The sequence below is a fragment of the Saimiri boliviensis genome, chromosome 6 (genome assembly GCF_048565385.1).
Source record: "Saimiri boliviensis isolate mSaiBol1 chromosome 6, mSaiBol1.pri, whole genome shotgun sequence".
NCBI lineage: Eukaryota > Metazoa > Chordata > Mammalia > Primates > Cebidae > Saimiri > Saimiri boliviensis.
In genome coordinates this window covers 124420673-124433804 of record NC_133454.1, presented here as the reverse complement: position 1 = coordinate 124433804, position 13132 = coordinate 124420673, and the positions used below count along the sequence as shown (strand labels likewise).

Sequence of the window (13132 nt, the reverse complement as noted above, 5' to 3'; positions counted from 1 at the left end):
GACTCCCGAGGGCTGAGGCTAGGGGAGCGAGGGCGACACTTCCACCCTTCCCCCTGCCGGACCTGGGCGCTCGGCCGGAGCGGAAACCTTGAAGTTCTTGAGTTGCATCTTGGCTGCGTCTGACCCGAGAGTCAGAACGCAGGGCCCCAGGGACGGACGGACGGACTCATCTTGGGGCCAGTGTAGGCCCCAGTTCCCAGAAACATGGTCCATATCCTGCTCATCCGGGCCATCGGCATCATCCTCAGTTGGCCAATGACAGAGCAGAAAGTTGGGCCTTCCCATACCCGGCTCCGGTGGCTCTCAATTCAGGGCGGCAGTGCCCCCTGGAGGCCGTTCGGAAACGTGCGGGGCGCCCCTGGGTTCCAATGAAGGAATCGTAGTCCGCCCCAAAGGCTGCCTGCCGGTCCCCGAGGCCCAGCGGTTCCCAGTTGAAAAGTACAATTCCTACTTTTGCGGATGGGAGAACTGAGGCCCAGATGATGCTTAGCACAGTGGCGGGCACGTAGTAGGTGCTCAAATATTTGTTGTTGAATGAATAGCTTTGTCCAAGAGTTTCATTCTCTACCTTGGTGCTCAAGAAGTCCAGCGTTTACTTGGTGAAAAAGAACAAATAAAAAGAAGAAAAAAAGAAGTCCAACTTGAGGAAACTGAGGCCTGGGACCAAGCCGATTGTAAACTCAGGAGAACCTTATTGTCTTAATTCGGGTCCCAGCAGGGTAAATGTGAATAGGCAGCATGCAGGAGCCTCTCATGCTTGGGAAAGAGCTGTCAGCACCAGCTGAAGACAATGGCTAATTTCTGTGTAACTGTTTGCAACTCACTCCACGTGTTCAGCTTCATCCTCCCTGCAACCCTGAGAGGTTTGTATTCCTTTTGTAGCTATGATAATGGAAACGAGAGAGTTTAAGGAGCATGGGTGACATTCAAACTCAGGTCTGGTCAATGGTAAAACATACTGTCTTCACGCCTCCATGAAGTTGCCTAGAGAGAGGCCTGAAAGGGGCTGGGTCCGGTGGCTCACTTGCCTGTAATTCCAGCACTTTGGGAAGCTGAGGCGGCCTAATCACCTGAGGTCAGGAGTTCGAGACCAGCCTGACCAACATGAAGAAACCCGATCTCTACTAAAATACAAAATGAGCTGGGTGCGGTGGCGCATGCCTGTAATCCCAGCTATTTGGGAGGCTGAAGCAGGATAATCGCTTCAACCCGGAAGGTGGAGGTTGTGGTGAGCTGAGATAGCTGCACTGCAGTCTGGGCAACAAGAGTGAAACTCTGTCTCAAAAAAAAAAAAAAGAGAGAGGTCTGGAAGAAACTAGAGCTTCCCATCTTGCAGAAAAGGGGCTTGTGGTCAGAGGAGGGCTGGACAGATAGGATGCCTGAGTGGGACCCTTCAATCGGCACCATTTACTCTCCATCAGACACACGCAAAGAAAGAAACTGAGCATAGCCCTTACCCAGAGGCCTTTTTTTTTTTTTTTTTTTTTGAGACGGAGTTTCGCTCTTGTTACCCAGGCTGGAGTGCAATGGCACGATCTCGGCTCACCACAACCTCCGCCTCCTGGGTTCAGGCAATTCTCCTGCCTCAGCCTCCCGAGTAGCTGGGATTACAGGCAAGCACCACCATGCCCAGCTAATGTTTTGTATTTTTAGTAGAGATGGGGTTTCACCATGTTGACCAGGTTGGTCTCGATCTCTCGACCTCGTGATCCACCCACCTCGGCCTCCCAAAGTGCTGGGATTACGGGCGTGAGCCACCGCGCCCGGCCACCCAGAGGCTTTTAAACGCAACTAAGATCAATGATAAGTGACTAGATGGTAGGAGTCTGCCATCCTGCTTTGAGGAGCTTGCATCATAGAAACTCTGGCATTGCACAATAACGTTCACTGTGGCATGATTTGGAACAGCAAGAAATTGGAAAACACTTAAGTGACTCCAGTGAGGGCAGGTTATTTAAGTGGAGTTAGGTGCATGTGGATTCCGTGAAGCCCTTAAAAGAGGGAAGTGGGCCAGGCACAGTGGCTCATGCCTGTAATCCCAGCACTTTGGGAGGCCAAGGTGGGTGAATTGCTTGAGCCTAGGAGTTCAACACCAACCTGGCCAACATAGGGAGACTACAAAAATTAGCCAAATGTGCTCACTTGAACCCAGGAGGCGAATGTTCCAGTGAGATTGTGCCACTGCTCTCCAGCCTGGGTGACAGAGTCTGTCTCAAAAAAAAAAAAAAATTACCCAGGTGTGGTGGTGCACATCTGTAGTCCCAGCTACCTGGGAAGCTGGGGTGGGATCCCAGGAGGATGAGGCTGCTGTGAGCCGTGATCATGCCACTGCACTCCAGCTTTCACGACAGTTAGATCCTGTCTCAAAGAAACAGAAAACAGTGGGCCAGGCGCTGTGGCTCATGCCTGTAATCCTAGCACTTTGGGAGGCCAAGGCATGTGGATTATGAGGTCAAGAAATCAAGACCAACCTGGCCAACATGGTGAAACCCTGTTTCTACTAAAAATACAAAAATTAGCTGGGCATGGTGGCAAGGGCCTGTAATCCCAGCTGCTCGGGAGGCTGAGGCAGGAGAATCACTTGAACCTGGGAGGCAGAGGTTGCAATGAATTGAGATCGTGCCATTGCACTCCATCCTGGGTGACAGAGCAAGACTTCATCTAAAAAAAATAATAATAATAATTTAAAAAACATTAACTGGAAACATGCCCACTTAGCAACATTTTTCAGTCTATCGGATGCATTCCATTAAGGAAGTGGATTGTAAAATTAGTGTCACAAATAGGTTGAACCATATGAAATTGCCCATATTTGACAGTTCTCACTTCACAGACGTGTTTCATATGGTTCAACTTAGTAGTATTAACAAAAATGAAATAGAATGAGCAGAACAGAAAACATTACTGCCTTCACCCATGTAGTAAAGGTAAGTAGTGTTTGGCAAAACATTTGTTTCAGATATTTATACAGATATGTGTACTTCTCACTGTGAGTCACAGTCACAAAAGTTTGAAAATCTCTGTAACGCAGCTGTTAACTGGGCAGTAAGTTTGGGGGAACATAAAATTATTACTTTGGGTGTTTCTAGATTTTTTTTTTTTTTTTTTTAGACAAGAGTCTGGCTCTGTCGCCCAGGTTGGAGTGCAGTAGCACAATCCCGGCTTGCTGCAACCTCTGCCTCCCAGGTTCAAGCGATTCTCCTGCGTCAGCCTCCTGAGTCACTGGGATTACAGACACCCAGCCACCATCCTGGCTAATTTTTGTATTTTTAGTAAAGACAGGGTTTCACTGTGTTAGCCAGGCTAGTCTCAAACTCCTGACTTCAAGAGATCCACCTTCCTCGGCCTCCCAAAGTGCTGGGATTACAGGCATGAGCTACTGCACCCGGCCTTGGATTTTTTTTTTTTTTTTTTTTTGGCAGTTTCATTTTTGTTGCCCAGTCTGGAGTGCAGTGGCACAATCTCGGCTCACTGCAACCTCCACCTCCCAGGTTCAAGTGATTCTCCTGCCTCAGTCTCCTGAGTAGCTGAGATTACAAGCATGTATCACCACACCCGGCTAATTTTGTATTTCTTGTAGAGATGGGGTTTCTCCATGTTGGTCAGGCTGGTCTCGAAGTCCCAACCTTAGGTGATCCACCCACTTCGGCCTCCCAAAGTGCTGAGATTACAGGCATGAGCCACCACGCCTGGCTGGATTGTTTTATTTATTTCCTACCACTAGTACTGAAAGAACTTGTTCAAATGTCTAGCTTAAAGTCATGCCTGTCCATACAGTCGTAACTCCCTAGGGGCCACGTAGTAGAATTTCAGTGAATAGCAATTAAAAAAGAAAGAAAGAAAGAAAGAAAATCCAAGCTTTGTGAAAAAGGGGGGGAAGTTCAGAAAGTAACTATGTTTAACTTAAAAAAAATTTTTTAGAAACAGGGTCTCTGTCACCCAGGCTGGTGTGCAATGGCACAGTCATGGCTCACTGCAGCCTCCAGCAGCCCTCCCACTTCAGTCTCCTGAGTAGCTGGGACTACAGGTGCATGCCATCAAGCCCAGCCAATTTTTAAAATTTTGTGTGGAGACGAATGTCTAGCCATGTTGCCCAGGCTGGTCTCAAACTCTTGTACTTAGGTGATCCTCTCACCTCAGCTTTCCAAAGTGCTGGGATTACAGGCATGAGCCACCCCACTTGGTCTGTGTTTAACTTTTGAAGAACTGACTGTAGCTAGAAATTGGGTGGAGAGACATTTAAAAACAAGTAACGGGACTCATTAAAAGCTATGTTTTCATTTGCCTCATGGAAATGAGAAAAGAGAGCTCTTTTTTTTCCTCTTGTTTTTGAGACAAAGTTTCCGCTCTTGTTGCCCAGGTTGGAGTGCAGTGGCACGATCTCAACTCACTGCAACCTCAGCCTCTCAGGTTCAAGCGATTCTCCTGCCTCAGCCTCCGAAGTAGCTGGGATTACAGGTGTATGCCACCACACCTGGCTAATTTTGTATTTTTAGTAGAGATGGGGTTTCACTGTGTTGGTCAGGCTGGTCTCGAACTCCTGACCTCAAGTGATCCACCCACCTCGGGCTCCCAAAGTGCTGAGATTAGAGGCGTGAGCCAACACACCTGGCTTTTTTTCTTTTCTTTTTTTTCCCCACTTTCAAGCAGAGGAACAGAAGAGAGCTCTTAAATAAAATATTTGAGAAATACCTTTGGAAGAAAACTAGGAAAGAAAATGTATAGAGTTGTAGTTATATATAACCATGAATATGAATATATATATATATGGGTTTTTTTTTCTTTTCACAAGAAAGAATCATGAAATTAAAATACCCAAATCGTGACATCCGTGAAACCTGCTTTTGAAGGGAAAACTTCTTAGGGCTAAGTGGCTTGTGACTTGAGGATAGAGATCTAGAGCCTTTTAACAGGGCATGTTTACCCGACATCTGGAAAGGAAAATTCAGCATTATTATTATTTTTGAGATGGGGTCTCACTCTGTCACCCAGGCTGAAGTGCAGTGAGTGGTACAGTCATGGCTCATGGCAGCCTCGATCTCCCTGGGCTCAGGTGATCCTTCCACCACAGCCTCCCGAGTAGCTGGGACTAAAGGGATGTGCCACCACATGCAGCTAATTTTTATTTTTTGTAGAGACTGGATTTTGCCATGTTGCCCAGACTAGTATTGCACTCTGGGCCTCAAGCGATCCTCCCATCTCGACCTCCCAAAGTGCTGGGATTACAGTTGTGACCTATTGTGCCGAGCCTGAAAATTTGGCATTATAGTTTTAATTTTAAAATGTAAATTTCATGGTATTTCACATATTACCTTTATAGCAGTAAGAAAAAATAACCAAACTCTGTATAATAATAATAATTATTATTTTTGAGACAGGGTTTTGTTCTGTCATCCAGGCTCAAGTACAGTAGCATGATCACAGCTCACTGCAGCCTCCCCCTCCCAGGCTCACCTGATCCTCCCTCCTCAGCCTCCCGAGTAGCTGGGACCACAGGCACATGCCACCATGCCCAGCTATTTTTAAATTTTTTTCTTAAATAATGATGAGGCCAGGCATGGTGGCTCACGCCTGTAATCCCAGCGCTTTGGGAAGCCGAGCTGGGTGGATCACTTGAGGCCAAGAGTTCAAGATCAGCCTGGCCAACATGGCAAAACCTCATCTCTATTAAAAATATAAAAAATTGGGCTGGGCAGGATGGCTCACACCTGTAATCACAGCACTTTGGGATCATGAGCTTAAGGGATCGAGACCATCCTGGCCAACATGGTGAAACCCCATCTCTACTAAAAATACAAAAATTAGGGCTGAGTGTGGTGTCTCACACCCGTAATCTCAGCACTTTGGGAGGTTGAGGCAGGCAGATCACGAGGTCAGGAGTTCGAGACCAGCCTGTCCAACATGGTGAAACCCAGTCTCTACTAAAAATACAAAAATTAGCCCAGCTGTAATCCCATACTTGGGAGGTTGAGGCAGGAGAATTGCTTGAACTCGGGAGGCGGAGGTTTCAGTGAGTTGAGATCGTGCCATTGCACTTCAGCCTGGCAACAGAGTGAGACTCTGTCTCAAAAAAAAAAAGAATTGGCCAGTTGTGGTTATGTGCACCTGTAGACCCAGCTACTTGGAAGGCTGAGGCACAAGAATCGCTTGAACCTGGGGGTGGTGGGTGGCAGCAGAGGGTGCAGTGAGCCGAGATTTTACCACTGCACTCCAGCCTGTATGAAACAGAATGGGACTGTCTCAAAAGAAAAGAAAAAAGTTGGGGGGCAAGTTATGATTGTGTTCATGTGTGAGAAGCAGCACTTGTATCTGGTGTAAATTGCTCCAAATTTCTTATGCTTATAAAGGAGTCTTAAAAAGATCATGGGAAATTGCATTCTCTGGTTTCTGAGTTTTCTCTGTTCAACTCTTCACTCATTTGTTACCCTCTGTGGACTTGCCTTCTTTTTCTGCAGTATTGCAGCACGTATTTTCCCTGCAGCTGCTCTTGACACCTTCACGAGGAGGTAGCAGATACCTGTGTCAGAGAAGTCTCTTTCCCTTAATGATCATCTAAGTTAAGTTACTAGCAAGTCTAGAGTGCACGAGTGTCAGACACGGTGCCCAAACAATGTCATCGGGAGTCAGACTCTTACCCTATCTGCTGTCCTCCGGGCTGGCTACATTCTCAGGCAGAGCTGGCTCATGGGAGTAGGATGGCCACCAGGAACACCAGCTTAGTGGCTCCGGAGGGGGCACATCCCAGCCCTTGCCACTTTCCCAATAGTTCCAACAAAAGTCCCAGGCCTGGCCTTCTTTGGTCTGGCTTGGGTCATGTGCCTATTCCTGACATCAATCACTGTGAACAGGTGAGATTGGCAAGGCCAGGGCCCCCAAGCCCATCCCAGAGCCCAGGGTAGGGGTCACCTTGTTGTCCTCAAAGTCCTGGGCTCAAGTGGTCTGCCCACCTTGGCCTCCCAAAGTGTTGGGATGACAGGCGTGAGCCACGGCGTCTGGCCTGTTTAATTCTTTTGAACTATATCATTTATATTGGATTGTTTATAATAAAGTCACAGTTTTAATGAGAAGACAGAAAACCTGTTTTCCCTCTCTGATAAGACAATCTGTGATGCCCGTCTTATTTTTTGGACCACATGCCTGTGACAGAGGCGCCAACCAGCTGGTGGAGGCAGCTTACCCAAGTGTAGGGTTGTCCTGCTAATTAGTAAACAAAGAACTGGAGGCACAGGAACGGCAACCACATACAGATCATAGTTCTGCCCTCCCACCATTCATCTTCCTGTAGGGTTTTTTTTTTTTTTTTTGAGACAGAGTTTTGCTTTGGTTGCTCAGGCTGGAGTGTAGTGGCGCCATCTTGGCTCTTGCATGTGATCTAGTGCAACCTCCACCTCCCAGGTTCAAACAATTCTTCTGCCTCATCCTCTCAAGTAGCTGGGATCACAGGTATGCCATCATGACTGGCTAATTTTTGTATTTTTGGTAGAGACGGGGCTTATCCATGTCAGGCTGGTCTTGAACTCCTGACCTCAGGTAATCCCCTGGCTTTGGCCTCCCAAAGTGCTAGGATTACAGGCGTGAGCCACTGCGCCCAGCCATTTTTTTTTTTTTTTTTTTTTTTTTTAAGACAGAGTCTTGCTTTGTCACCCAGGTAGGAGTGCAGTAGCGCCATCTCAGCTCTTGCATGCATTCTGGTGCAACGTCTGCCTCCCGGGTTCAAGCGATTCTCCTGCCTCAGCCTCCCAAATAGCTGGAATCTGGAATTACAGGCGCACACCACCACGCCTGGCTAATTTTGGTATTTTTAATAGACACAGGGTTTCACTATGCTGGCCAGGCTGGTCTTGAATTCCTGGGCTCAAGTGATTCACCCACCTCAGCCTTCCAAAGTGCTGGGATTACAGGCATGAACTGCCTCGCTCAGCCTTTTTAGGTTTTACATTTCCAAAGGCAGCTGGGTCACCAGTGCTGGTCGCTGATGATTCAGTGGGTGTGTACATCCTGCAGGCCACTGCTGCATGCCTCGTAAGACAAGTCACAGTGTTCAAGCATCTTCATTACAGGTCTTAGCCCAGCTGCCTACGTGGGAGGCAGCAGAGGCATCCTCTCCAAATTCCAGATGACAAAAGCAGGTGTTACTCACCACCCAAGGGCACATGACATCTGCAAGCCCTTCCAGAACCTTAGGAGGTAGAAAAGGCTTTAAAAGCTGAGCTCTTGCTACAGCCACATCCCCGTCCAGCTCACCTGTTGCCTGTGGCCCCTCGAAAGCAAGGCTGTGCTGGATGCTTTCTGCCTCCACAGGAATGAATGCAGGAGCAGCTGCTGCCCGCCTGGCTGCCTGAGCCCTGCTGTGCCCTCACTCCGGAGCCTGAGAGGCAGATACCCCTCTTCTCTCTGGGTGACAGACCCCCCACTCACCTGGATCGCTACAGCAGTCCCCAGCTTCCCTGCTCCCCTGCTCCCCTGCTCCAAGGCACAGGGTTTATTTATTTGTTATTTATTTATTTACTGAGATGGAGTCTCACTCTGTTACCCAGACTGGAGTGCAGTGGCGTGATCTCAGCTCACTGCAACCTCTGCCTCCCAAGTTCAAGTGATTTTCATTCTGCAGCCTCCCAAGTAGCTGGGATTACAGGCATGAGCCACAGTTGGGCTAATTTTTGTATTTTTAGTAGAGACGGGGTTTCACCATGTTGGCCAGGCCGGTCTTGAACTCCTGACCTCAGGTGATTCACCTGCCTCGGCCTCACAAAGTGCTGAGATCATAGGCATGAGCCACTGTGCCCTGCCACCACTTTTATTTTTTATTTATTTATTTTTTTATTATTATTATTTTGAGATGGAGTCTCACTCTGTCGCCCAGGCTGGAGTGCAGTGGCACGATCTCAACTGACTGCAACCTCTGCCTTCTGGGTTCAAGCGATTCTCCTGCCTCAGCCTCCTGAGTAGCTGGGGCTACAGGCATCCACTACCATGCCCAGCTAATTTTTGTGTCTTTAGTAGAGACAGTTTTGCCATGTTGGCCAGGCTGGTCTCGAACTCCTGACCTCTGGTGATCTGCCCGCCTATGCCTCCCAAAGTACTGGGATTACAGGTGTGAGCCATTGCACCCAGCCTATTTATTTATTTTTGAGATGGAATCTTGCTCAGTGGTGCAATCTCAGCTCAACGGTGTGATCACTTGAACTCAGAAGGTAGATTGCACCTCCTGAATGCAAGAGATCCTCCTGCCTCAGCCTCCCAAGCATGCGCCACCACGTCCAGCTAAGTTTTGTATTTTCAGTTTTGTATTTCATCATGTTGGCCAGGTTGGTCTCAAGCTGCTGACCTCAAGTGATCCTCCTGCCTCAGCCTCCCAAAGTGCTGGAATTACAGGTGTGAGCCACCCTGCCCGACCGGGAACCTTTTAACCTGTGCGTTAGATCATGTTCTCCTCTGCTCAGAGCCCTCTGGTGCTCTCTGTATCTTTCAGAGGAAAAGCCCAAGGTTCTCAGTGGCCTATGAACTCCTGCATGCATGGCCCCGTGGCCTCCAGGCCAATCTCTTGCTCCCCTGACCCTGCCAGTCCCAGGAGTCCACTACACCACTCTGCCCCCAACCCCAGCCAGTACCTCACTGTCACGGCTCTCTCCTCTTCAATTCTTTCCTCAGATGTCCAAAGTCAAAAAAATTTTTTCGTGGGGCCTAGTAGCTTACACCTGTAATCCCAGCACTTTGGGAGGCTGAGGCAGGTGGATCACAAGGTCAAGAGATCGAGACCATCCTGGCCAACATGGTGAAACCCCATCTCTGCTAAAAAATACAAAAATTAGCTGGGCGTGGTGACACACGCTTGTAGTCCCAGCTACTTGGGAGGCTAGGCAGGATAATTGCTTAAACCCGGGAGGCGAAGGTTGCAGTGAGCTGAGATCATGCCACTGCACTCCAGCCTGGCGCCTGGTGACAAAGCCAGACTCTGTCTCAAAAAAAAATTTTTTTTTTTTTTTGTTTAAATGTTTCAATGAGGCTCAGTCTGACCCCACTACTTACATGTGAAATTCCCCACCTCACATTTCCCACGACTACCTGTGGACTCCCACCAGACTATAATTCACTAACACAATTATTGTCTCCCTGTTCCTCCCTAGAATGGAAATTCCACAAGGGCAGTAATAGGATCTTTCCTTAATAACAGATGTTGGCCGGGTGCAGTGGCTCACACCTGTAATCCCAGCACTTTGGGAGACTGAGGCAGGTGGATCACAAGGTCAGGGGTTCAAGACCAGCTTGGCCAAGATGGTGAAACCCCATCTCTACTAAAAAGTACAAAAATTAGCCAGGCATGGTGGCATGCCTGTAATCCCAGCTACTTGGGAGGCTGAGGCAGAGAATCACTTGAACCAGGGCAGCGGAGGTTGCAGAGAGCCAAGATCACCCCACGGCACTCCAGCCTGGGTGACAGAGCAAGAGTTTGTCTCAAAAACAAACAAACAAACAGATGTCTCCCAGCACCTAGAGCAGGGCCTGCCACATGGGAGATGCTCAGGAAATACTTGCCAAGCGATAGAAACGGACAGAAGGTTTCTGAATTGCTTTCTAGCTACTCACACAGACAGGAAGCAGTGGGGCTTCACCAGCCTTGTTCTCACCATCAGGTTTCTCAGCCCCTAAACCAAGGCAGACCCAGCTCCCGCTTTCTGAGATCCCCACAGATTCCAACTCCCACACCGGGACCGAATCAAAACAGGTGTCTCAGCGGGGCATGGTGGCTTATGCCTGTAATCCCAGCACTTTGGGAGGCTGAGGCAGGCAGATCACCTGAGGTCAGCAGTTCAAGATCACCCTGGCCAATATGGCAAAACCTCATCTCTACTAAAAATACAAGCACTAGCAGGGCGTGGTGGTGGGCACCTGCAATCCCAGCTACTCGGGAGGCTGAGGAGGAGAATCGCTTGAACTTGGGAGGTGGAGGTTGCAGTGAGCTGAGATCGCCTCATGGCGCTCCAGCCTGGGAAACAGAGAGACTTGGTCTCAAATAAAAGGCATCTTATAATTACTCTCTCCCCACGGGTGCTGTGAAGGGAAGACTGAAACCCAGGGTGGAAGGCAGATGGCAGTGCTGGGAAGGCACCAAGTCTCTGTCTGCAGCACCAGCCTGGGTTCATTGCTAGTCCCGTGTTTAGAAAAAGGCCTCCCTTCTGCACATGGCTGGTGCTAAGAAAAAAAAAGAAAAAGGCCTCCTAAGAGGCTCAGGTGGGTCCCAGCCTCCAGCACAGCAAGAAGGACCCTGAGAAGTCATTGTCAAGCGCTGTCTGGTCTGTTGTATCTCGAGTCGCTGGCCAGCCTGGGTTGGGCCTCATTCCCCGCCCCGCTGAACCCCAGCCAGCCCTCCAGGCCCTGGCTCTGTGAGCCTGGCTGGCCACTCCCTGGCACCAGCCTCCACATGAGGCCCTCCCATCTCTAGGGATAACTGGGACAAGAGAGAGGGACTTGTCCTTTCTGAGCTCACTGGTGACCACTTTCCATACCTTGTTTCAGTCCTCATGGCAGCTCTGGCAAAGCAAGGGAATTGTCACCGTTTTACAGACAAGGACAGTGAGAACCCAGAGCAACCAAGGGCCTTGTCCAAGCTTACACAGTAGCAGGACAGAGCGAGGATTTGAGCCCGGGTCTTTCCGGGGCTTGGACTACCTGGGAAAATCCAGGAGCCATGGTCACACTGTCATTTCCCACAAAGCCTTGGGATGCTCTCGGACTCGTCAGAGGTCAGCTGTCTATAATTTATACTGCCTGCCCATTTCCAAAAGTTCCAGATCGCTTCCCAGAAAGAAGTGTAAGTATATTAAAGGAATGGCAGAGACTCAGAAGCACAAAGCATTGGAGGCAAAGGGCCCAGCAGGACTAGGGGTTGGGGAGGGGAGTGAGCATGGGAAGGTGCACTGAGGACTGGGCAGTGGGGAGCCCCACAGAGCTCAGTGAAGTCACTTAGTTCCTGGGGGGCCTGGCTATTTGCAGACTCCATCTTTTCACATTTTTATTTATTTTATTATTTTATTATTATTTTTCTTGAGGCAGAGTCTTGCTTTGTTGCCAGGCTGGAGTGCAGTGGCACAATCTCGACTCACTGCAACCTCTGTGTCCCAGGTTCAATCGATTCTCCTGAATAGCTGGGATTACAGGCATGCACCACTACACTCGACTAGTTTTTTGTATCTTAGTAGAGACGGGTTTTCACCATGCCAGGATGGTCTCGATCTCCTGACCTCATGATCAGCCCACCTCAGCCTCCCAAAGTGCTGGGATTACAGGCGTGAGCCACTGCACCCAGCCTATTTTTGTTGTTGTTGAGACAGAGTCTCACTCTGTCACCAGGCTGGAGTGCAGTGGTGCAATCTCTGCTCACTGCAACTTCTGCCTCCCAGGTTCGAGCAACTCTCCTGCCTCAGCCTCTCCAGTAGCCGGGACTACAGGCATGTGCCACCATGCCCAGCTAATTTTTGTGTTTGTAATGGAGATGGGGTTTCACCAGGTTGTCCAGGCTGGTCTCGAACTCTTGATTTGCCAACCTCGGCCTCCCAAGGTTTCGGGATTACAGGCATGAGCCACTGTGTCTGGCCCAGACTCCATCTTAATGAACACTAAAATGTGCTATGCACAATGTACTATGCTGAAATTAAAGTCTGTTCTTCTCTCCCCACACCCTGGAGAGTCCCCATGATGTGGCTTTCCCTGTCTCTGCCCAGCATTCAGTACATCTAGAATCATCCTTTAGCAAGCCCTTGCTTTCCTGTCCACGGGTCTCTGACTGTGGAGATCTTCCTCCACCTCTTGGGCAGGTGTGAGGTGAAGGACAGGGAGATTGCTCAGCTTGGTATCAGAGACATGGGGGGTGGGAGTCCATCCACCTGGGGAGGTGACCAGGGCCGGGGACGTGCTGCTGAACAGCAGCTTCCTCGTATCGGAAGCTGAGCTGAGGCCGTGGCATTAGCCCAGCATCTACCCACCCTTCTTCTGCCAACGGCACCCCAATGCCTTGGAAAACTGCCACTTTCTTACCCCGAGTCCTTATGGTTTAGATGGGGCTAACCCCAACCCGGGCTCCGGGATGGGCTTGGGGCCCCGGCCCCACCTCATCTCACCTGTTCACAGTGAT

General features: G+C 49.4%; 1 protein-coding gene across 1 annotated transcript in view; it reads left to right on the top strand.

Moving 5' to 3' along the window:
* The first annotated feature begins 285 nt into the window (after positions 1-285).
* Positions 286-13132, top strand: part of BATF2 (basic leucine zipper ATF-like transcription factor 2) — a 29379-nt gene continuing 16532 nt past the window's right edge. The window contains exon 1 of the mRNA XM_003937676.4: positions 286-863. The gene's annotated coding sequence lies outside the window, so the exon portion shown is untranslated. The remainder of the gene's footprint in view (positions 864-13132) is intronic.